Source organism: Pan paniscus, chromosome 10 (assembly GCF_029289425.2).
Source record: "Pan paniscus chromosome 10, NHGRI_mPanPan1-v2.0_pri, whole genome shotgun sequence".
NCBI lineage: Eukaryota > Metazoa > Chordata > Mammalia > Primates > Hominidae > Pan > Pan paniscus.
Genome location: NC_073259.2, coordinates 79,211,615 through 79,238,171, shown reverse-complemented (window position 1 = coordinate 79,238,171; position 26,557 = coordinate 79,211,615). Strand labels below are relative to the sequence as shown.

The 26,557-nt window shown below is 37.6% G+C and overlaps 1 protein-coding gene across 7 annotated transcripts in view; it reads left to right on the top strand.

Annotated features, from left to right (window-relative positions):
- Positions 1-26,557, top strand: part of TSPAN8 (tetraspanin 8) — a 248,826-nt gene that overhangs the window by 169,355 nt on the left and 52,914 nt on the right. The window contains exons 1-2 of one of the 7 annotated variants that reach the window (XM_055095908.2): positions 116-2,022; positions 2,912-3,261. The exons of 4 other annotated variants lie outside the window; for them this stretch is intronic. The gene's annotated coding sequence lies outside the window, so the exon portion shown is untranslated. Of the gene's footprint in view, positions 1-115; positions 2,023-2,911; positions 3,511-26,557 lie in introns of those variants that run through there. 2 more of the 7 variants (XM_055095904.2, XM_055095905.2) reach the window with 2 other exon arrangements.

Here is a 26,557-nt window from a genome sequence, read left to right as displayed (position 1 = left end):
TGACTCAGAAATGTTTAAAAAGGCAAAAACCTTTACTCATTGATAGAAGGAAGACTTAGCTTTCCACACAATCTGTCTTTTGTCTTTCCCTTCTTTTTCTTTTCTCTTTCGTAGTATATTTAAAAGGCAAACAAAACTCTTTCATTATCTTATCTTTTAATATTACTTGAAAATCTTGTTTAAGAAAGAAAGCCAAATTTCACCCTTGCATTAGCAGACTATTAATGTCAATCCCAATTTTTAATAAAACCTCATAGACAAGTCTACCCAATCTTAATCAGTTTGATCATATGGCAAGATTTTTATAAACCTTTTATAACCCTTTATAAATTTTTGTTAAAGAGCAGATTAGTGCTTTAAGAAAACTCTCTTGTGCTTTTATTTTGATGTTCAATTTACAGTAAAACCAAATAATACCCTTTTAAATTTAGTCAATATTTTCACACATAGAATTCCTTTTACAAGGTTAATTTTTACAAACCTTCCACAACTTGTTTTAACCTTCAGCTTTATTTAATTTAACACAATCATTTAACCCTTTAAACTAGGCAAAAATTTACATTCTCATGCCTTCTTATAATCTCTTACCAAAAACACATTTCATTCTCCTCATACACCATGCATGTAAACCTATTTTTTCAGTAGTCCCAATTACATGTTATAATGATAATGCTTAGTAACTTTCACTTTTGGTGCATAAATGTTATTTTATAAATCCTTTTATAAATGGGCTTACATTGACCATCTATGACATGTTTGGACTTTCTGACTTGTCCTAAACATCTCTCTTTTAAACAAACAGTCATTTTACTTTAGCTTTAGGACCAGAATTTACCATAAAGATCCTTCCTTATATACAATCTCTTTTCTTTTATGCCTTCTTTGCATAGCTAAGGGGCATGGCTAATTTCACATGTCCCCAGGGCTTACTTAGAATTTAATGTCTCCAAAATAAATTCAACAATTTTCAAAAGTCAAAGAAGCAGTTTATGACCTTAAAGCATTTAGCAAACTTAACATCTGACCTGCATAATTTAAACCAAATATTTACACTTTTGAAAACATTTTAATTTTACCAGTAATCTTTTAAACTGTCTTTACTTCCCAAAGAATACTAAAGTTACATGAACTAAATAAAAGGCATTATACTTTTTACATTTCTGACAAAATATTTGATTTAAGCACTTATTATTATTAAACCAATTAGTTAAAACTCTTTCACATATAAACATTACACACACAATATGTATATAAAACTACCTAGACAGACAGAAGATTACTACAGTAGTTGTAAAATTTTTCATTTGCCAGTTATTAATTTTCTTAATTGGATTATTGGCTTTCCGATGGAGTCCTTGGAAAAACAGGTCCAGGAAAGGGTCTCTGGTGCCTCCTGTTTTTTCCAAGGAGTCTCAGGCTGTTAGAGCCTGAATATCCACTTTTAATTAAGCTGACTTTTAACCATAACACTCTTTAATAAAGTCCTTTTAAACATTCTTATTACTTGACTTTAGCCAGGCCAAATGGTCAATATTTCTGGCTTTTTAACTTTATTGAAAGTAACCTCACAGGTGCTTTGAGACAGGGAAATTCAAGACAGTTTGTAGAGGGGACTATAATTTTAAAATGGCAAAGGTCACCCAAATATCAATTAGAAAGTTTCATCCCCTAAGCTAGGGATTGAAACCTGAACCCAGGCCACCATTGTGAAAAGAGAAAGCACAGCCACATAGTTACAAGGTCAAGCTCCCAAGGACATAACTGACCAGTTTGTTGGGCTGTCTTGAACAGCAGGCACATGGGGTTTTAGGCACACATTTTATCCCAAGGTACCCACCCCTCTTTGTGACAGAACAATACAGAAAGCCACACAAAGCACACCAGATTCACTATAGCTTAAGACCAGACTCAGATTTTTTTTTTTGTATTAATCCAAACTGTACAGAAGAGATAAACAGTGATTTTTACCATTCATTCAACTGGTTTGCACAGAGAGAGAGTCAGAGGCCAGAAGTCTGACTGGTAAGAAATTCTTACCCTTTTGCCAGCATGCCAGGCTTCTGGGTTTTCTTTCCCTGAGCAGCCCTAGTGACCTGACTTGCTGCACCATCCCCTGGGGGGCCAAGCCACATCATAAAACAAAATTATCTTTTTTCATTCTGGCCAGAGCAAAATACATTTGACAAGACATAGACATTTGTCACTTTGCTTAGCACCCAATATCAAATGGCAAGGCTTAAATTTACCCTCAGATGGGCCCTGCCATCTTTAATCCAACCTCTGACTAGGAGTTTCAACATGTGGTCTCTGGGCAACATGGTTGCCCTGAGTAATAAAAAAAAGATAAGAGAGAGAGAGAAAAAAAAGCATTACCTGTGGCAGGAAGGGGAAGTGAAGACCTCAGGGAGGCCAGAGAAAGACCCACCCATTGCAGCGACACTGAAAAGTTCCGGTGGCTGCTTGTTGGTTGTGACAGGATCTTTTCCAGCAATCCCATCAGCTCTCAAGTTTCCCCTTTTAGGAAGGAAAAAGCTCACCATGTCCTGTAATCCTGTACATGCCTAATCCTGTCACCGTTAGCCATCAGCAAAGAGTGGAAGGCAGATTAATCCAAAGAGAATAACAGTTAACATCCCATAGGGCCAAACCCGTTCTTAGCCAAAGGGGACTTTACCAAGAGCCCTTATTTTTAAATGTACTTCAATGCATTGTAATTCATTCAGAATGTTACACTGTAAGTTATCTTTAGTAAGATTTTACCATTTCTGTAAGACTTCACTGCATCCAAGACCTAATGCATAGACCAGAAGGAACTCAGTTTTCAAGAGATTAAGGATCCCATTTTACCTAAAATATTGGCTTTACTCTTAGGTTCTCCCGATTAACTTAGCCAATAATTTTTCCTACTTAGGCATGCAAGAAAAATGAAACAAAGGAGTAGGACACAAAAATCCCTGTGAATTTTCAAAAGCCGTATTTTATGACTCCTGCTATATTACTGCTAACTGCCAGTTCCTTTCTGACCCAGTCAGATGTAAGAGGTCTCTAATTGGATCCAAGCCAGTTAATTCCCAGATCAAATCCATTCCTGGACCCAGCCCAGTTGCTGTCACAACTTTCAAACCCAGTTTGGATCAGAAATTTACTCAAAGAAACTCCAATGGCTCAAAACACAAATATGTGGCTCTGAAATCCGAGAGAGCACTTACTCATGATCCCCAGCCACTCTGAGACATCAGTGGACACAAATGGGTCCTGCAGGTACCTTGCTTGTTCACTCAGTGCTCCTGGGGGTCGCTAGAAGCTCTACTTCAGTTGCTGCTTCTGACACCATCTGATTAAAGAAAAACTTTGGCCAAATTAAATTTAAAGGAATTTAATTGAGCAATGAACAATTGGTGAATTGGGCAGCTCCAGAATCACAGCAGATTCACAGAGACTCCAGTGCAGCCACGTTGTGGAAGAAGATTTATAGACCAAAAAAAAGGAAATGATGTACAGAAATCAGAAGTGAGCTACAGAATGGCTGGATTGGTTATAGCTCAGTGTTTGCCTTATTTCAACACAGTTTGAACACTCAGCAGTGTATGAATGGTTAAAGTACAGCTGCTAGGATTGGCCAAAACTCAGCGATTGTTACAGGCACATACTCCTAAGTTAGGTTTTCAGTCTTGTCTACCTATTAAAAGCTAGGTTGCAGTTCATCCACAAGGGCTCAGATATAGAAATACAGAGTCCTTCTCAGGCCATGTTTAGTTTGCTTTAACAGGCCAATGCCAAGAAGAGTTTTTCCCAGGTTGTCTTCTAGAATTCTTATGTTTTTAGGTCATAGATTTAAGTCTACAATCCATCTTCAGTTGATTTTTTTAATATGGTAAAATATAGGAATTGAGTTTCATTTTTCTACATGTGGCTATCCAGTTTTCCAGAACCATTTATTAAATAGAGTGTCCTTTCCCCAATTTATATTTTATATGCTTTGTTGATGAACAGTTGGTTGTAAGTATTTGGCTTTATTTCTGGTTCTCTGTTCTGTTCCATTGGTCTATGTATCTGCTTTATACCAGTACCATGCTGTTTTGGTAACTGTAGTCTTGTGATATAATTTGAAGTCAGGTAATGTGATGTCTCCAGATTTGTTCTTTTTGCTTAGGATTGTTTTGGTTATTTGGGCTCTTCTTTGATTCCATATGAATTTCATGGTTGTTTTTTCTAATTCTCTGAAAAATGATGTTGGTAGTTTGATAGGAATTCCATTGAATCTACAGAGTGCTTTGCATAGTATGGTCATTTGCATGATATTTTTCTTTCTGCTCCATAAGCATGGGATGTATTTCCATTTTTTTCTGTTATCTACGATTTCTTTCAGCAGTGTTTTGTAGTTCTCCCTGTAGCAATCTTTCATTTTCTTGGTTAAGTATATTCCTTGGTATTAATATTTTATTTTTTTGCAGCTTCCATAAAATCATATTAGTATAATTTCAATTTTAAAAATTTATTAAGACTTGTTTTGTGTCCTATTGTATGCTCTATCCTGGAGAATGTTTTATATACTGATGAGAAGAATGTATATTTTGCAGTTCTTGGATAGAATGTTCTGTAAATATCTGTTACATCCATTTGTTCTAGAGTGAAGTTTAAGTTCATTGTTTCTTTGCTGACTTTCTGCCTGGATAATCTTTCTAGTGCTGTCAGTGAATGCTGAAGTCCCCCACTATTATTGTGTGGCTCTCTATCTCTCTTCTCAGGTCTAGTGGTAATTTGGGATCTCCAGAATTAGATGCATATGTATTTTGGATTGTAATATCTTCTTGTTGCAGGAATCATTCTATCATTATATTCTATCGTTATGTAATGTAATAATCTTCTTTGCTTCTTTTTTTTTTTTACTATTATTGCTTTAAAGTAAGTGACTCCTTGCTTTAGTTTCTATTTGGATGGAATATCTTTTTCCTCTCCTTTACCTTGAATCTATAAGAATCCTTACGTGTTAGGTGAGTCTCTTGAAGATAGCAGATATTTGGCTTGTGATTTTTTAATCCATTTTACCAATCTGTATCTATTAAGTGGAGCATTTAGACCATTTATGTTCAACACTAATATTGAGATGCAAGGTACTGTGCCAGTCGTTACGTTGATTGTTACCTAGATACTTTGTTGTTGTTTTTTTTGTTTCATTTTGTTATTGTTTTCTAGGCCATATGGGTTTGATGCTTTCAGGAGTTCCATTCTGGTGAATATTGACCTTTTGTTTCAAGATTTAGAACTCCTTTCAGCATTTCTAATAGAAGTGGTCTGGTAGTGACAAATTTCCTCAGCATTTGCTTGTCTGAAAAAGATCTTATTTCTTCATTTATAAAACTTAGTTTTGCTGGATACAAAATTTCGGGCTTACAGTAATTCTGTTTAATGAGGCTAAATATAGGACCCCAAGCCCTTCTGCTTTGTAATGTTTCTGCTGAGAATTCTGCTGTTAGTCTGATACGTTTTCCTTTATAGGTTACATGATGCTTTTGTCTCACTGCTCTTAGAATTCTTTCTTTCATGTTGATTTTAGATAGCCTGATGAATATATACCCTGGTGATATCCTTTTAGCAATTTATCTCCCAGGAGTTCTTTGAGCTTCTTCTGTTTGGATATCTAAATCTCTAGCAAGGCCAGTAATATGACCTGTCCTCAAGTCTCCTAGCGGTGGGTAACAGCACCAGCTGTGATGGGGTGGCAGGGAGTGACATAGACTTTGCAAAATTCCTTGGTTATAAATAGCCTTAACGTGTTTACTTTCTCAAATGCCAGGTATAGTAGTAATGAACAGGTCCTATGGACAGACTCACAACCTCCTGGTTAGCTCCCACATATGTAGCAAGGCAGTTCTTACTCCAGCAGCATTCTACCAGCAGCAGCTAGCTAGGTTCCAGGCAGTGTGTGCTCAGAACCCAAAAGTGCCCCATGCCATAAATCCTCCCTAGGGAGACAGCAACTGGGGCTTTCAGGCCATGCACCTCTTGGTCTGCCACCAGCTTTTGCATTTGTGGCTGTAGCACACTTCTCACTTGCCCTTCAGTTCTGGCCAAGGAAGTTTCTCCCCACCTGAGATAATATTGTGAATCTCAGTTGAGAGCTTCTCTCAACCTGTGACTACCGCCTATGCTACCTAACCAATTTCTGGGAGATTACCTATGAGGTAGGATCAGGAATGGCTTCCCTCCATCCCCACTAGAGACTGGGAGTACATGCAAAGCATGTCCCAATGCCACTCCTCACATACTCCCCACCGCTCACTAAATCAGCTCCTATGCTGGGCAGGGTTAAGGCCTCCCCATGGCCTGGACTGCCAGGTTCTCTGATGGGAATGTATATCCCAGAGGCAGTTTATTTCCCTGTAATACTCTCAGGACTCATAGTTTTTTGACTGGCTCACGGTGTAGGCTGCAGCCCACTGCTTCTTTCAAACGTGTGATTTCTTTCAGTTTTCCTGTTAAGTTCCTGTGTTGCTTCTTGGAAAAAAGTTCACAATGTGAATCTCTCCATACTATTTTGTCTTTCCAAGTGGGAGAGGTATGCTAACAATGCCTTCAATCTGCTGTCTTGAAAAAAAAAATATGTGTGTGTGTGTGTGTGTGTGTATATATATATATATATATATATATATATATATATATATATATAAACCTTAACATAGGTATGCATGTATAAGAATAAACATAGCATAAATAGTGTTTGGTACTATCCGTGGTATTAGTCATCCACCTGGGGTCTTCAGATGGATGTATCTCTCAAGGGTAAAGGGAGGATTACTGTTTTATCTAAATTCCTTTAACTATCCTTGATTTTTTCAAAAACATGCTCATTCAATGTTTTCTTTGCTTCTGTATGCCATCCACTTCCTTCTCATAAAGCATCTTTTCCTTGTTCCTCTACTCTTTGGCTTAAGTTGGCAAGAATTTGGTTTTGTTGTCTACATCCAAACTACTCTGATGCAAAATCATCTCATGATCCAAAGTAACTTTATCTAGTTTGTCTCATTTGCTGGATTTCATCTTCTCTTTTAGGTTCCTAAAATGTGACATGCTTTCTCATGGCATCCCAACAATAAAATCTTTCTCTCTCTCATCTGCCTAATGAATTCGTATTCCTTCAGTCCTTCTTCACACCTCTTTGCAAGGCCTTCCCTGGACTCTTTCCATGCACAGTTATAGGCTCTAATCCTGTTGCATCCTTTACATAGCAATATTGAGACAACTTTTATTATGTGTCCAAAACCATTAAGCATTTTACATACATTAACTAATTTAATTCTTCCTACTACTTTACAAGGATAAGTTCAGTTATTACCCCTTCATTTTATAGCTGATGAAACAGGAGCATACAGGTTTAGTAACACCCTGAAGCCCAGCTAATAAATGGCACACTTAGAACCTGAACATAGCCAGTCAGGTTTTGAACCACTGAGTTGCACTGTCTCTCAGAGGTCCCTTTTAAATTTGTTTACATGTCTGTCTTCACCTCAGGCTGAGGGATTTTTTGCTTTGTTCAGCTTTGTAATTCCAGAACACAGCATGAGCCTGGCATATAAGAAAAGTAAATAAATGAGAGAATGAACCCAATTTCCCTTGGCTATTGTACTTAATCTTTTATTTTGTGGATGTAATTACAGTTGACCCTTGAACAAAGAGGGGATTAGGGACACTGTTACCTCATGCAGTCAAAAATTTGCATATACCTTTTGAGTATCCAAAAACTTAACCACTAATAGCCTACTGTTGACTGGAAGCCTTACCGATACATACATAAATAATAGAGTAACACATGTTCTGTATGTTATGTGCATTATATACTATATTCTTACGATAAAGTAAGATAAAGAGAAGAAAATGTTAAGAAAATTATTTAAAATAATACATTTATAGTAATGTACTGTATTTACCAATTGTGAGTTTATGCTATCTGTTTACAAGATGAATTATCTGTCTGAAATGGAGGGCGACTGCAGCTGCAGACCTCACTCTATGGTACATATCAAAAAATTCAGCTTTTTCTTGTAATGCCATGACTGTTTTCCACTTCTTGGGAACACTTCCAGCATCACTAATAGCACTACATATGGGAACCACGGTGTTGTTATTCAAGATTTAAGATACTGTACTAAATGATGAAAAATATGTGAGAACTGCAAGAGATCACTTTTTACTGCAATATACAGTTTACTGGAGAGATGCACTGCTCAAGGTCACTCCGCATTTTAAGCCAATGCTTGCAACACTTGAGTTCACCCCAGTAGCAATGGGAGGTGGCTATGAAATTATTACAGTTGTGCAGTATGTACTTCAGTTAATTTTATGCAACTGTGAGTTAATACTGCATCTTTACATTTGTTTACATTTCTCTAAACTGCAAATGACACACAGACCCTGTGTAAGGTCTGTGTTTGTGTGTGTAAGTTTTGATAAATTTTAACTTTAAAAAATTTGTATATATTTTATAGAATTTAATGATAAAATAGACGTATTTTATGCATTCACAACATATCTTTTTCTTAATTTTTCAGTATTTCTAGGCTATACAGTTGTCTGTTTTTTTCAAATTGTCACATATCTCTAAAAAATTTTCCAATGTATTTATTGAAAAAAAAATCAGTGAATAGGTGAACCCACACAGTTCAAACCTGCTTTATTCATGGGTCAACTGTACTTTATTTTCTCATTATAAGATGCATATTTTTAAAAATATTTATGAAATTAGAAAATATGTTACAAATGATGTATATTTTTAATTGGGTGGCTCTCTCCCCTTCACCCTGCTATCCTGAAAATCTGATATTAATATGGCACATTTCACAATTCATGGCCTCATCGAATCAAGAAAATATGAGGATCATTTTGTTTGCTGCCTTTTGCCAAACCATGGGAATTGAGCTCCTTCTTGTTGGAATTTCTCTTCTGAAACATCATCTGTATCTGCCTGACTAACTCTTACTGAGTTGGGTTGCTCCTAATCCTATCAGTGGGCCTTGTAGCTTTTCCCCCAAAAGTCAGCACTGTGACCATAGGTGGATAATTGTTTTTTATGATGATAAATTAATATGGCCTTAAAAGAGAGATAGACAGGTTCAGATAACAGTGAAAATCAGTTGAGAGACAGTGCTAAGTTGCAGCAGAGCCTGGGCATTGGTTGGTGAGGGGTCCCGCACATAACAAAAGGGGCCTTGCTTTAACCACCTCCTCCATCTAACTTAAGATGTGAACACAGAATGTTTCAGTTGTATTGCCTTATTTCCTCTCTTTCATCACAGCTTACCTACCCTTGAATATGAGCTACTTCTTGAGAATATACTCAAGAAGGCCAATCATTCTTCTCCCTGCAAGTTCCAGGACTGAGTAATAGGATCAATAAGGCTTTCATCATGTGCCTATCCCCTTCCTCACAACCGTGGCCTACATCAGAATGACAACTGCATATTGGAGGTTCCATTCTGAAATGTCTCTGGGATTTGTTCTGACTTTTTCTGTCCCAGAGAAATAGATCCTCTAAATGCTGACCTTAGTTTTTGCCTCCTGCTTCTTTCTAGTCCTTCCTCTGTACTAGTTTAGACTAATTACTGTGGTGAATCCAATTCAATCTATGCACTCACTTGCTTACAGCAGCTGTGCTCCCTCTCATTACTTTCCAGATGAAGTCCTTTGCACACAAGCACATATTCACAATCTGATTTCTGTTCGGACTTTAGGAAAAGATTCTCTACTGTTTTCTCTCACTGTTAGGATGTCATGGATATTAAGTTACCCTCCTGAATTAATGCAAGCTTTTCAAGGAAAAACAAAAACAAAAAAACAAAAAGAGTGGCTTTTTGGTTTTTGCTTTTGAAACAAGGATGCCAAAATGCACTGACACCACTGTAGTTAATATGTGGTTTGTAATTTTCCCAAGTTGGATTCTTCCTGGTCAGCCAGAGGCCCCTTTTAATTGCTGTGAGCAAATGTCTAAACAGAGAGAGTTTCTCTAGAGATGACTGTTTTTTTCTTCTTTGCAGAGAATGTGTTATTTGCAAGAAAGACAAAGAAACAAAACTTTATTCTGTAGAAAATATTTAATTAGTTTACCTCCTATAACTGTGAGAAAGTAGGAAGTGTTTTCCTGATGGAAGCATGTAATTAGTTCTTTTATGTGTTGACAGTTTCAAACTACAATCTAGGAAAGCTTCCTTTAGCCTAAGGGAGAAAGTGGGCTCAAGTAGCATCTTGGTGTCATGTGGTGAAGGAAGGATCAGTCCTCTGGGAAGTGGCTGTGCAGGTCACCAGAAAGTGAGTGTCTGTGATCTGGGAGAGCTAGGACCTTCTGCTTCTGCTGCTACCACAGGGCAAGTTAGGATGAAGGGTTCTTCAAGCAGTGGAACCCTAGGTAGGTAGCTTTCACTGTCCCCTGAGCCTCACATCCAAATAAGTCTAAGAGAGCTCTGGACTTCATCTGGAAAGTAATGAGAGGGAGCACAGCTGCTGTAATCAAGTGAGTGCACAGATTGAATTGGATTCACTATAGTGCCACTTTGATCAATTGCCACCTTGACTCCGAAACTTAGGTTTTTGTTATTGTTTCTGTTTTTAAGAGACAGGGTCTCACTCTGTTGCCCAGGCTGGAATGCAGTGCTTTAATCATGGCCCACTAAAACCTCAAACTCCTGAGCTCAAGCTATCTTATCACTTCAGCCTCCAGAGTAGCTGGGATTACAGGCATGTGCCACCACCCCTGGCTAATTTTTAAACTTTTTGTAGAGATAGGATCTCACTATGTTTCTCAGGCTGGTCTTGAACTCTTGGCCTCAAGTGATCTTCCTGCCTCGGCCTCCCAAATTGCTGGGATTACAGGTGTGAGCCACTGCACCTGGCATCCGAACATTAGCTTTCATATTTCATTTTTATTAGTCATCTTTAGCAAAAAGATATTTTAAGTCTTAAGTGATGACTTGAATAAAACATATTACAAGTCCACCTTACCACTCCCCAGCCCTGAAAAACAATAACCAAAGTGACAGCTTCTTTAAGGGCAATCTGCTTTCATTATTTACTATAAACTGGAGCTTACACTTCCGAAATCTGAGTCTGTCATAGTATGTTAGGTTTGGGTTTTTAAGAATTATTTCAGTTTCCTCTTGGCCTATAGCTACCCATTGTCTTATATGGAACTTTAGATCCTTTATAGAAGGTACATTTAAGTGTAGTTTCCAAGTATAGGGACTTCTTCAATGAGCTACATCCTATATGACACAGTGAGAAAGGGATGGTACAACCTCCATCCAAAGCTAAGGTGAGACATGGAAGAGGGAGGACTCCTACAGAACTAACTAAAGGAACATATCTATGATGGTACTATGACTAAGAAAACATGACTCAATAAACTCAGTTGTTTTTCTCTGCCTTCAGATTTTAAGAGAAAGAGGCAAAAGGTGTCTTTATGTATACTATAAATAGTGTAACTTTATAACAGAGTTATTTAAAATTCAAAAGCCAAGCAAATAACTTTATAGGTGTATATTATATGTGTATCCCCTAACCTTGAAGGGCAAACACACACACACACACATACACACACACACACACACACACACACACACATGCTCTGGCACATGGCAATACTTAATAATGATTTCTTAAGTGAATAAATCTTAAGTGAATAAATCTTTCTTTATATACCGGGCTGACTCCCCTATACCTTCTCAATCTTTTAGCATCATTATACTTTTTATATATACTTATTATTAATGTCCAGCATGTCAAAGTTAATCATAATGGCTAACACATACTTACTTAGGATTATTATTGTTACCAAGCTATATATATGTGGATATATAAATATTTCTACACAATAACCCTAAGGGTCTAAGAGTTAGATACTACTATTATTTTGGTTTGAAAGATAAGACTGAAGCATAAAAAGGGTTTTATTTTTTATACTTGCAAGGTCAAATAGCTATAGTAAGTGACAGTATTCAAATATAGACAGAATCATTGCTAGGTCCTCAGTTACAAAAAAAAAAAATACCTGAATTTGTTTCTCTAGGCCTGCTTACTTGAAGCAGGGGAAAGAGGATTGCTATATAACCTCTGTTAACCCAAAAGCCAGTGACTATGAGTTCTAGTCCTATTTTCAAGGCTTTCCTATAGAACATAGCATAATATAGTCTCTTAAGAAGAATTGACATTGATTGGAAGCCTTCTCTGTGCTAGACACTGTCCTAAGCACTCATATAGACAACATGTCATGGAATGCTCACAACCACCTATGGGTAAGAATTCTTACCCTTGTTTTGCAGATGAGGAAACTGAGGTCTGGGAAGTGGACATCATTTGCCCAAGGTCTCACTGTTCTTAGACCACTGAGCTGGGACTCATATCTGGGCCCATCTGACTCTAAAGTTTATTTCATACCTGGTGTTACCCTAAATTTTTAGGCATTTCCGACTGATCTGTCTTTCCACTTTTAGTGGCAACATGGTAATTGTTGTGTATTTTAATGAGTTGAGTGTTCCACAGAGAATGTGTTAAGCTTTATTCCTACTACAAAATATTAGTGAAGCAAATAGTAGGAATTCCTGCCAAACTAAGATTGGGATTATTCCTCTTATGTATTTTCCTTGTACAAGATTGATGAACCATTACAACCATTATATTAGTATTGAATAACCAAGGTATTCTGGTTACAAATGTAGAAAAATCATCTGTTAGGCACTCAGCTAAGTATATCATTATACTACAGGTTTCATTATGGGTTGCTTTGAATGAAAATGTATACTTCAAAAATTATTAATTAACTTTGGTTTTCTTACTAGAGTACAATTGACTTTATTTGACGTTAGCTGTTAGGAACACAGAAAGAATGCCTTAGCCATGTTTACATGTTTGTAAGCATAGTGAAGGTAAAGGCTCCACTTGCCAAACACTTTGAATTCAGCAGGAGCCCAGTAAATACTGTAGAATGAATGGTAGGAATCCAGTTAGCTTAAACTCTGAAACTGACAAAGCTTAGGTGCCTCCTTCCTGTTTTTGACCTTCTTTCTCCTCCCTGAATGACAGATCACCTTCCACCTCTACCTGCCGTTCCTGTTTGCTCCAAGCACCAAGTAAAACAACCTGGTCAAAACTAACATTGGCGACTTACAGAGTTACCTCTTTGAGAAGTATTCGCAATTTCCAAAGGGTGTTAGAGACAAGACAGAGTGTTCATGTTAGAATGTTACTGTTGGCTGTAGTCAGGGAACCCCCAAAACCTGTCAAGCCAGTTTGGAAAGAAGTGACAGTTAATGTATTAGATAAGCTCTGTAAGATGAGAGAATGATGTGCTTTATTTGCAGATGGTGTGGCATTGCCTTGATTGTGTCTGGGCTCCTGCCTTTATCTTTCCTGTAGTCTCATGGTGGTTCTGTGTATCAGAGCACCTGCCACCTGGTTTAGGACTCAATGCACTCCACTGCTAGTCTCTCTCCCTCAGTGCCACAGGGGAGATTTCCTTTCTCTCTCATGTATTCACTTCATGCAGTGTCCCCAATCCACAGATCAAATCATCATGCATTACAAAGGGTAATCAGTGCTGAGAACAATTAATAATCAAGCAATATAACCCGAGCAGAAATCTCAGCAGATTGCACGTAAATAATCTCTATAATTTCTTAATATTCATCTAAGGATTGGCAAACTAAGGCCCTTGGGCTAAATCAAGGCTAACACTTGCTTTTGTATGCCCAATGGCTAAGAATGGTTTTTATATTTTTTAAAGTCGGAAAATATAAAAAGAAGCAGAATATTTCATGACATGTGAAAAGTATATGAAATTCAAATATCAGTGACCACAAATAAAGTTTTATTGGAACACTTTATTCATTGCTTATTAATTTACTTTATTCATTGCTTATTCATTTATGTATTGTCTATGGCTGCTTTTGTACTACAGTGGCTATGTTGAGTTGCTGTGACAAAGACCTGCAAAGCCTAAAGTATTTGTTATCTAGACTTTTACAGAAAAAGTTTGCTTAACCCTAATTTAGTCACTCATCTGATATCAACCAGGAGAGCTGCCTGGAAATCACTGTTAAATGCATACATGCCATTTTCTCGATGTAGGCACTTGTTTTCCCAGGAAGGTCTGCCAGCTTGATTAATTGCATCAGTGGATATTCATACTGGACAATCTGGCTCACATTTGCCTGTGCTCCTGCCAAGCTGTCTATGTTGCTTAGTAATGGTTGTGTGTCACCAGTGACCTTAAGGAAATAATGGAATAGAAATAGAAATAAATGTAATGGAAGTTGATAACATTATTAGTTCTATAATATAATTTTTCTGCCCTTTATACAGTTTAGTAACTGAGTTTAGAAACCATTATAAATAATGAAAGACAGAATAAAGCAAGACAGACAGATATAATTCCCATCCATTAGCAAAATGTAAACAAATGAAAACCCAGAGAAATTAAACAAGTTTCTTATCATATAGCTACTGAATGGCAAAACTAGAACTAGACACCAGGTATCCCAATACCTTATTTCATTATTTTGCTTCTTAGTAATGAAACTGCCATGCATATGATGTTATGAAGAGTAGTCTTACAGATTTCAGATAGGGGCTCTTTTTACTCATTTTCCTGGAAAAACTAAGTAAGGGCATTTAGCTAATTAAATTGGATCTAATGTATTCCCTTTTTTCATCAGTAGGCAGTAAAATTAACAGGATCTTGGAGGAACTTTTTTCATCTCTTTCACTTGGGAGGACAGGGTTATTATTAGATGAAGCTTGGAATTAATATTGAATGCATCTATTGCCCCTAGATTTCCATTCATAATTAGTGGATCCCAAATGCATACATTTCTGTTCTATACAGAATTTTTTTTTCCAGAGAAAGGACCCTTTTACAACATAAGATGTGCTTAGGTGGTAACATACCTCTGATCAAGGGTGTCATGTATATATAGTTTGCCACCAGTGGTTTGGCAGTGTGTATTAGAGTTGATGGCTTTTGACACTGAAGTTTCTGCATTGCTGGATTTTTATAACCATATCTTTTAGAGGTGATGAATTTCTACTCTTCTTAACATGTTACCCTAACAAAGAGGCATGTTTGCAAAGTTGCATCTTAGGCAACTCCAAAGAAACCATATTGTTTTAGAGAACAATGCAAAGTTTAGTCTTTAGTAATTCTTTGTATATGGAAATTCACAGGAATAAAGAGTACCAGATGTGTGAAATTAAAGAGAATTAAGGGATTAATTCTATACATCCAAACTGTGTGTAAATTTAGTGTTGGCATTTCCTTTAATTGATTTCCAGGATTCAGTCTTGGCAGTTCTACTTCATTAATGATAATTCTATGTGCAATGTATGGATGAGCATCTGATTAGTCTGTTAAAGCAGAGTGCATTTATATTATAGCTTAAATGTGTTATTTAATTATTCTTTGACTTTTGTCCATACATCTTTGTTTCTTGCAGAAAAAGAGTTTGTTGAATTGTAACCAGTTTGAAACATAGTGTAGTGAAGTCAATTATTAAAATGATGGCAGCAAGAGGTCAGGGAATGGGGTGCTTTATCCCTTCCAGCTTGGGGAGTATGTACCTTGGCCAGATAATGTCATGATTAGTAACATCTATAAGATTCATCACTATAGTTTATATACTGGAAGCCAGGGGAGACAAATATTAATAGATACTTCCTGCCTCTGCCTTGACTGCTGTCCCAGAGTAACTGATTTATGCTAATGACAATCTAACTATTATGTTGATGGGTCATGCCAAAAAAGGAAAAAAAAATGATCCGGGTAAAGTTCTTTTCCTTTCTTCTGCCCCCCCCCTCCTCCCTCCCTCCCTCCCTCTCTTCCTTCCTTCCTTCCCTCCTTTGTAATTAGTAGCTTATTTGTTCTTTCTATAAAAAGTATACTGATGTTGTTTATCCACTCTTCTACTCACCTGGGGGAAACAACAATCAGTTATGGAGACAGGTAGCTAAGCAGAGTTTTGCAAATATGGTTAATCAAGTTTAGAGTGGAAACAGAACAAGATAGAATACTCAGTAGTATCAATGTGAGGGGAGAGAACTGCATTGCAGCTGTTCTCACTAAGCTCATTGAAGAAATTTTAAATGAAACAAACTGTTTGCTTTGATGAAACAGTAACACATGATGTAGCATGAAATGGAAGAAGAGTGCAAGTCTCTGAAAGTCACGAAAGTGATGAGATTTTTAAATTTGTGTGTTTCCCTTGGGTGTAACGGTCTCATATTTGTGATGTTTTGCATAATTACAAATGTGGAACTGTTTTGTATTTTAAAGTCTGCTGTGGGTTTAGCTGGCATCTGTGTGCAAATTTGTTCTTATTTACTTTCTAACAAAATAAACTTAGACAACTTCTAGAATGTTCCTTGTAGAAAGAAAAAAGTCTGTAAAGTAGGCAGAACTCTCTGAAGATGGTGCATATAGCATGCACACACATACTCTATTTTTGATTTCCTTAATACATCTGGGTTCTTTACAAGGAAAATTTGACTTTATATGATTTTTAAAAGAAATGAACAACAATGAATAGGTGGAGAACAGAGGATTTTTAGGGCACTGAAACTATATGATATTATAACGGTGAATACATGTGAGTATATATTTGTCCAAATTCATAGAATGTACAATACCAAGAGTGAACCCTAATGTAGACTATTGTCTTTGGGTGGCAATGATGTATCAGTGTAGGTTCATCAATTGTAACAAACATACCACTTCTGTCAGGGAGCTTATGCATGTATGGGGGAAGGGAGTATATGGGAAATCAGTACTTCTCAATTTTACTGTGAACTTAAAATTGCTCTAAAAAAAAACCAAGATATTTAAAGAAACAGAAATAAATTATCATTTGCTGACTCTGGAGGACATGGTTTATTATTAAAATGCCCCGGTGTTATGCCAATCCTTCTGTTTGCTACAGCGGAAATAAACAAAGGTCCTTTCAGTGGCCAAAAAATAAGATGCAAGGAAAGTAAAAGTCATGATTAAACAGTTCAGGTGGTGGAAATTTCTCAGGAAACTTGGAGGAATGCCGACAGGCAGTTTTCACACTGATTCTACTTTAAAAACATCTCAAGGTTAGGATAATTTGATCAGGCAAATTTTCCATACAACATATTGCTTCCTGGTTCATCGTGAGAAGAGACTGTCCTTTGAATATTGCAAGGCAAGGGGAACTGATGATTAGCATGACTGCTTTAGCAGGAAATAAATGAAGTCGTTCAGGGAAATGCCTTTGTCTTTTAAAAGGACCAGGCACATCTGTTTGCAGCATCCAGATGGGATTGTTAAACCTTGAGTTGTACACCACAAGCCCTATGAAGGAATAGTTGTTGCATGATCTTATATTTATGTGCAGTGAACATCCTTGGACTATTCCTGTATCATAAAAAATAATTAGCTGTGCTTAAAAAACTCTCAATTGCTATATTTAAACCACATGGGGATTAGAATGCATTTTTTGTGTGTTCTTGTATAATCTTATAAATATAGGATTTCCCAAACATATATTACTATAATGCAATTATATCATATGTACAATAATATCATGCATATGTATCGTATGTATTATATATCTCCCATATTCCTAAATGGATGCTGTCAAAAAGATGCTTTTTAAAATTAATAAAAACATTTCCATATCTCCATCACCATTGGGTCATATACTGAAAAGCAACTGAGAGGGGGAATACATCTATACATACTGTTATTCCCAGCTGCAGAACTTACAGCTCTGTTAAAAAGATGATTCTATGGTTGCATTTGTTTCACTCACTCTCAGGCCTGGCAGTGTCAAGCCGTTCAAAGAAGGGCACGTCCCTTAGCCCCTCTGAATCTCAATTTCCTTTTCCGTAAAATGGGGATAATAATGTATAACTCATGATGGTGTTGTCAGATATGATAAGGTAATATATAAATAGTTCCTGGCATGTGAACTCACACCACACTCGTATTCAAACCCTAAAGTATTCAGGAAGGATGTCAACAATAAAAGTATAAAGTATAGACCAAGGAAGACCTGTGACGAGACCAGGAAGGAAGAGAAGTAGGGGATTCAAAAGCAAGTGAGTTATTATTTGCTTCCTGTTACTACACCCTCATTTGGCAGAATATCCCTTTCAGTAATTTCTCATGAAAGGCTGCAAAGACAGTGTATGTGTGTAAATATTTTGACTCCTTGTATGTCTATCATTGTCATGTGTGGTCTATATCACCATGTACAATCTATCATCACACTTAATTGTAGTGTGGTTGTATATTGAATTCTGAGTGGGAGGGCACTTTCCTATAGAATTTTGAATGTCATTGTTACAGTGTTGTTAAGAAATTCAGGTCAGCAAGATGGCAAAATAGGAGGTTCCCAGCTCATGTTCTTCCACCCAGTTACCTGGAAGCCATTCATGGACAAATATGCCATTGTGAGAACTTTGAGATTCAGGTGTGAGGTTGCAAAACCCAAGTTAAGCCCAAGACCAAGGAGAGCCACTTTGAGAAGGCAGGCCTGGACCACAGTGGCAGGCTTCATGAACATAGTCCTGGCTACAGACCAAAAGTGACACCAACTTATTATGGACTAGCTCCAGCTGCATATGGCCATGGTACTAAATCCAGCCCCATTTACCAAGGAACCTGGGAGGAGCCACATCCATCTGTACTGGGAACCAGCTTTTTGTTTCATTTATCTTTTGTATCTTTTTTGTTTCAATTTCAGTTAGTTATACTCTGATCTTGGTTATTTCCTTTCTTCTGCTGGGTTTGGGTTTGTTTCGTTCTTGTTTTCTAGTTCCTTGAGGTGTGACATTAGATTGTCCATTTGTGCTCTTTCAGACTGTTTGGTAAAGGCATTTAAGGCTATGAACTTTCCTGTTATCACCACCTTTGCCATATCCCAGAGGTTTTGATAGGTTGTGTTATTGTTCAGTTCAAAGGATTTTTAAATTTCCATCTTGATTTCATTGTTGACCCAATGATCATTCAGGAGGAGGTTATTTAATTTTCATTTGTTTGTGTGGTTTTAAAGGTTGCTTTTGGAGTTGGTTTCCAATTTTATTCCACTGTGGCCTGAGCAAGCACTTGATATAATTTCAATTTTCTTAAATGTATTGACACTTGTTTTGTGGCCTATCATATGGTCCATCTTGGAGAAGGTTCCATGTGCTGATGAATAGAATGCATATTCTGCAGTTGTTGGGTAGAATATTCTGTAAATATCTGTTGAGTCCACTTGTTTTAGGGTATAGTTTAAATTCATTGTTTTTTGTTGTTGTTGTTGTTGACTTTCTGTCTTGATGACCTGTCTAGTGCTGTCAGTGGAGTATTGAAGTGCCCCACTATTATTGTGTTGCTGTTTATCTCATTTCTTAGGTCTAGTAGTAATTGTTTTATAAATTTTGGAGCTCCAGTGTTAGGTGCATATCTATTTAGGATTGTGATATTTTCCTGTTTGACAAGGCCTTTTATCATTATATAATGTCCCTCTTTGTCTGTTTGAACTGCTATTGCTTTAAAGTTTGATTTTTCTGATATAAGAATAGCTACTCCGGAGTGCTTGCTTCTGGTGTCCATTTGCATGGAATCTCCTTTTCTACCCCTTTACCTTCAGTTTATGTGAGTCCTTATGTTAGGTGAGTCTCTTGAATGCAGCGGATACTTGGTGGATGAATTCTTACCCATTCTGCAATTCTGTATCTTTTAAGTGGAGCATTAACACCACTTACCTTCCACATTAGTATTGAGATGTGAAGTACTATTCCATTCATGCATATGATTTTTTGCCTGTATGACTGTTTTTAAAATTACATTTTTGTTTTATAGGTTCTGTGAGATTTATTCTTTAAAGAGGTTTTGTTTTGAAGTGTTTCCAGGATTTGTTTCAAGATTTAGAACTCCTTTTTAGCAGTGCTTATTGTGCTGGGTTGGTAGTGGCAAATTCTCTCAGCATTTGTTTAAAGGAAAGAAGACTGTATCTTTCCTTCATTTATGGAGCTTATTTCACTGGATACAGAATTCTTGGCTGATAATTGTTTTGTTTAAAGAGGCTGAAGATAAACCCCCCCCCCCAATCCCTTCTTGATTGTAGGGTTTCTGCTGAGAAATCTGCTGTTAATCTGGTAAGTTTTCCTTTTAGGTTACCTGGTACTTTTGCCTCACAGCTCTTGAGATTCTTTCCTTCATCTTGACTTTAGATATAACCTGAGGACAATGTGCCTAGGTGATGGTCTTTTTGTGATGGATTTCCTGGGTGTTCTTTGAGCTTCTTGTATTTGGATGTCTAGGTTGCTAGCAAGGCTAGGGAAGTTTTCCTTGATTATTCCCTCAAATATGTTTTCCAAGCTTTTGGATTTCTCTTCTTCCTCAGAAACACCAATTATTCTTAGGTTTGGTCATTTAACATAATCCCAAACTTCTTGGAGGCTTTGTTCATTTTTTTTTAATTATTTTTTCTTTGTCTTTGTTGGATTAGGTCAATTCAAAAGCCTTGTTTTCGAGCTGTGAAGTTCTTTCCTCTTCTTGTTCGATTCTATTGCTGAGACTTTCCAGTACATTTTGCATTTCTCTAAGTGTGTTCCTTATTTCCTGAAGTTATGATTTTTTTAATTTATGCTATCTATTTCACTGAAGATTTCTTCTCTCATATCTTGTATCTTTTTTTTTTATTTCCTTAAATTGGACTTTACCTTTCTCTGGTGTCTCCTTGATTAGCTTAATAATCGACCTTCTGAATTCTTTTTTAGGTAAATCAGGGATGTCTTCTTAGTTTGGATCCGTTGCTCTTGAGCTAGTGTGATTTTTGGGGGGTGTTAAATAACCTTGTTTTATCATATCACCAGAATTGTTTTTCTGGTTCCTTCTTATTTGTGTAGGCTATGTCAGAGGGAAGATCTGGGGCTCAAGGCTGCTATTCAGATTCTTTTGTCTCATTTGTATCCCCCCGATGTAGTATTCTTCCCTTTTTCCTAGGGGTGTGGCTTCCTGAGAGCTATACTGTAGTGATTGTTATTTCTCTTCTGAATCTGGCCACCCAGCAGGGCTACCAGGCTCTGGGCTGGCACTGGTGGCTGTCTGTGAACCATCTTCAGGTCTCTCAGCCATGGGTATCAGCTTCTGCTCCAGTGGAGGTGGCAGGGGAGTGAAGTAGACTCTGTGAGGTCCTTAGTTTTGGTTGTTTAATACACTATTTTTGTGCTGGTCCAGGAGGTGGGGCTTTTAAGAGAGCATCAGCTGTGGTAGTATAGAGGGGATCAGGCAGTGCATGGGGCCCTAGAACTCCCAAGAGACTATGCTCTTTGTCCTCAGCCCTTTGTCCGGGTGGGTGGGGAAGGATCATCAGGTGGGGGCAGTGCTAGGTGTGTCTGAGCTCAGATTCTTCTTGGGTGGGGCTTGCTGTGGCTGCTGTGGGAGATGGGGGTGTGGTTTCCAGGTTCAATGAAGTTATGTTTCCAGGATTATGGCTGCCTCTGTTGTGTCATGTAGGTTGTGAGGGAAGTTAAGGAAAGCTGGCAGTTACAGGCCTCATCCAGCTCCCACACAGCCAAAAAGGCTGTTTTCAATCCCACTGTGCCGCCCACAACAGCACCAAGTTTGTTACCAGGCAGTGGGTGAGCAGGGCTGAGAACTTGCCCCAGGCTACCCGCCTACCAGCTGAGAAAGCAAGCAGAACTTCTGTGCCTCCTGGCCTGTTGAGTCTGTACACTGGATTCATGCCCTCCCTCAAGTTCTGGCCAGGAGACTTCGTATTCAGTTGGAATTGTTACAAAGTTCAGCTGAAGGTTTCCTTCTCTCTGTGGTCTTTTCCCAGTTCCTCTGGCAGCCCTGCCCAAGTACTCACGTGAGACAAATCAGAAATGGTTTCCCTGGGGACCTGGAGAGCCCACAGGGCTTCTCCTGCTGCTTTCTCTACCCCTGTATTTCAGTTGGCTCTCTAAATTGACTCAGCTCCAGGTAAGGTCAAATCCTTCTCCTGTGATCTATACCTCCAGGTTCCCCAGTAAGAGTGTGTGTTCAGGTGCGGATGATCCCCCTTTCTCACTGTCACAGCTTGGGCACTCACAGAATTTGGGCTGTCTCCCAGGTCCTGCAGGAGCAATCCACTTCCTTCAGAGGGCCTGTGGGTTTTCTTGGCTTCCCTGATATATTTCTGCAGTAGTTCTGGAGCAAGTTCATGATGCAAGTCCCCACACACTGCTCTGTCTGAGCAGGAGCTGCAAGTTAGTCCTGCCTCCTATCTGCCATCTTCTCTCTCCTGAATATATCAAAATTGATTAAATAGTTAAATGTAAGACCTGAAACTGTAAAACACTAAGAATAAAACATAAGGATAAAGCTTCTTGTCATTGTTCTGAGCAATGATGCTTTGTATGTGACAGCAAAAGCACAGGCAAAAAAAAAAGCAAAAACAGACAAATGAAACTGCATCAGACTGAAAAGTTTCTGCACAGAAAAGGAAAAAAATCAACCTATGGAATGGGAGAAAATATTTCCAAACTGTACACCTAATGAAGGATTAATATCCAAAGTACACGAGGAACTCAAATAACTCAAGAGCAAAAAATACATAATCTAATTAAAAAGTGGGCTGGGCATAGCAGCTCAGGCCTGTAATCCCAGCACTTTGGGAGGCCAAGGTGGGAGGATCGCTTGAGTCCAGGAGTTCAAGACCAGCCTGGGCAACATAACAAGATCTTTTCTATTAAAAAAAAAAAAAATTAGCCGGGTGTGGTGTGGTGGCACGTACTTGTAATCCCAGCTACATGGGAGGCTGAGGCAGGAGGATCCCTTGAGCCCAGGAGTTTGAGGCTGCAGTAAGCTATGAACACACCACTGCACTCCAGCCTGGGAAATAGAGTGAGACCTTGTCTCAAAAAAAAATTAAAAGTGGGGAAAGAATCTGAAAAGATATTTCTCCAAAGAAGACATGCAAATGGCCAATAGATATATGAAAAAGTGCTCAATATAATTAATCATCAGGAAAACATATCAAAACCACAATGAGTTATCATCTTACTACTGTTAGAATGGCTATTATTAAAAGGACAAAAATCAGTTTTGGTGAAGGTGTGAAGAAAAGAGAACCCTTTTATACATTGGTGGGAATGATTAGTACAGCCAGTATGAAAAATAGTATGGAAGTTCCTCAAAATTTGAAAAATAGATCCAGCAATCCCGCTTCTGGGTATATATCCAGAGCAAAGGAAATCAATATGTCAAAGAGTTTTTTGAACTTCCATGTTCATTGCTGCATTAGTCACAATAATCCAGATATGAAAACAACCTAAGTGTCTGTTGCTGGACGAATGAATAAAGAAAATGTGAGATTATATCTATGGAACTTTATTTAGTGGAATATCATTCAGCCTTTAAAAAAGGAAATTCTGTCATTTGAGATAGCATGAATAAACCTGGAGGATATAATGCTAAGTGAAATAAGCCAGACACAGAAAGACACTGCAGGATCTTATTTATATGTGGAATCTTAAAAAGTTGAACCCATAGAAGCAGAGTAGAATTGTGATTTCCAGGGACAGGTGGGTGAGCAGGTAAAATAGGGAGATGTCAAAGGGTACAAAGATTTAGTTATGCAGGATAAATATATTCTGAAGATCTACTGTATAGCATGACGACTATAGTTAATAATACTACTGTATTGCATACTTGAAATTTGCTAAGAAAATTGATCTTAAGTATTGTTACCACACATAAAAATTATAACTATGTGAAAAGGGAGATGTGTTAATTTGCTTGATTGTGGTAATCATTTGACAATGTATACATATATCAAAACATCATGTTGTACATCTTAAATACATACAATTTTTATTTGTTAAGTACACTTCAATAAAGCTGAAATAAAATCTAAGGCTGCTCTAATTCCCAATCTTTTTTATGTGACTTTACTTACGTTTTAAATATTCATCCAAGTGTTCTGAAACTTCTCAGGATCTGCCTTGATGTGGGTACATTTTTATCTGTTGTTCTGGGCAATCAGTGTATGCTTTCAATGTAGGAATTGTTCTTGGATTTGTTCTTTGATGCTTTCCTTTTCTCCATTTTCTCTATTTATTCTTTCTGAAACTTCTACTATTTGAATATTGGACACCTTTGATTCTCTAATTTTCTTTTCTTTTTTTTTTCTTTTCTCTTTTCTTTTCTTTTCTTTCTCCCTCTATCACTCTCTTTTGTGTGTGTGTGTGTGAAACAGGGTTTCATTCTGTGATCTCACTCTGTGGCCCAGGCTGGTGCTGGTGCACTTCAGCTTTGACCTCCTGGGCTCAAGCAATCCTCCTTCCTCAGCCTCCTGAGTAGACGTAGCTGGGGCTACAGGCATGCATCACCATGCCTGGATAATTTTTTTTTTTAATTTTGTAGAAACAGGGTCTTACTATGTTGCTCAGGCTGGTCTTGAACTCTTAGGCTTGAGTGATGCTCCCACTTTGGTGTCCTAAAGTGCAGGAATTATAGGCATGAGCCACCACACTCATCCTCTTTTCTCTATTTTTGATCTCTGTCTTTTGCCCTACTTTAAAGGAGAGGTCCCCCATATCTTCAAACCCCTTTTCTGAGATTTTTATTACTACAAATATATTTTTATTTTTCCAAGAGCTCTTTGTTATTCTTGATTATTCCCTTTATTTACTTATAATATTCTGCTTCTATTTCAGATGTAATCAACCTTATCTCTGACTATGTTAATGGTAGTTTTTTGTAGTTTTCACCTCCCTGCATGGATGATTATTTGCTGCTTGTTTTGTTTTCTGCCTTTCATGTTAGATGTTTTCTTTAGTTGTCTGGTGATCTGTGACTATCTGTTTATGTTTCAGGTTGTAACACTGTAAAGCTGATGGAAAGCTCTGTAAGAGTGGGTGAGTTCTGGCTTGTGAACTATGGGCTTGATTTTTGTGGTCAGGTTTTGGCTGTTTCAGCTGTTTTTTGGGGAATCCCAGATATCAGTATTTTTAGGTCTTTTTTCCTTAGGCTGATCAGAATCACTGGTGAAGACTCCTTTAGTCTCCTGCCTGGAAGATGTAATTCTGGATACCAGCTTTCTGGGACAGAGATGGGAAGAGGGCTGAAGGTTTCAACATTGAGTATGAAAATTTCCTTTAAAACTCACTGAATTCAGTATGGTACACAACCAAGGACTGTGTCTTCTCACGTAATAATTTTTTTTTTCATTTTCTGCTGACTATAAATCTCTAGTTTTCCATAAAGTGGAAGCCTGTCTACTGGAGAAGAGAGGCCATTTGGAGTCTGAGTGCTTTTTAAATAAACTTTCAAATATTCCTTCTGTTTTTAATCCTGTCTTCCATCAAAATCCCAGTGGCATCAACATCTGGTGCCATTATTTCCAGAAGAGTTGGGTGGGAGATCTGCGGTGCAAATTGGTTGCTTAGCTTTCCTCATTGTTGGTTGAGAATACAACTTTCTTCACTTTGTTTAATCATCTACCGCTCATCTATCAGTTTTCCAGCTTCCAAAAATTGTTTTCCTCTCCTGTTTGCTTTGTCCATCACAGGGTAAGGGTTTTAAAAATTCCTTTACCGTTAGGTGGGTGGATATAGAAGAGAGGATGGGTAAATGAATGGTTTCATTCTGCTACCTTTACCCAGCTATGCCCACTCACTTTTCAGGTAACTTCTCCAACTGCACTTCATACTGCTGAAACCACTCTGGCAAGGGAGCTGATGACTCAAGCCTCCACAGGACTTGTCTTATCTGTGGTATTTGAAACTAATAATTTCCATCTTCCTTGAAAACCATTTTCCTCCCTATGATTCATAACTCACTTGCTTTCGAATCCCCTACTTCTCTTCCTTCCTGGTCTCATCACAGGTCTTTCTTGGTCTGTACTTTTATTGTTGATGTGCCTCAATGTTCTCTCTTTTCTCTTCTGACTTTTCTGCCTGCCTAGGGTAATTTGATTTCTTTTTATGGCTTCATCTACCACCTTGGTATTCAGGATTCATGAATCTTCATCAGCGTTTAGACTTTTTGCTTGAGCTCTTCTGCTTCATATCCAACTTTCTTCTGGATGTTTTCACTTCAAACTCAACGCGTCCGTAATCAAGCTCATATTTCCAACAAATCTGTTTCTTCTTACTTTTTTTTTTCAACCTCAATGAATAGTATTGCATCTCCTATAACTTAAAATAGAAAGCTTTTATATGTCATTTTAAAATCAGTGGTCTATGATAGCCCTATATCTGAGTTCTATAAACTACACTTCCTTCACTTCCTTCATGTTCTGTGTGTGTCAATGTGTGTGTGTGTGTGTGCATATGTGTGTGTGTGCGTATTGCTCCTCTACCTCGCCAGTATTACTGCCTTGGTTTAGGTCATTATTATCTGCCCTATTCCCATAGTTTCTTAATGATTATCCCAATGCAATTCTTAATGCATTGAATCTGTAGATTGCTTTAGATAGTATGGTCATTTGCATGATAGTGATTCTTCTAATTCATGAGCATAGGATGTATTTCCATTTGTTTGTGTCATCTATGATTTCTTTCAGCAGTGTTTTACAGT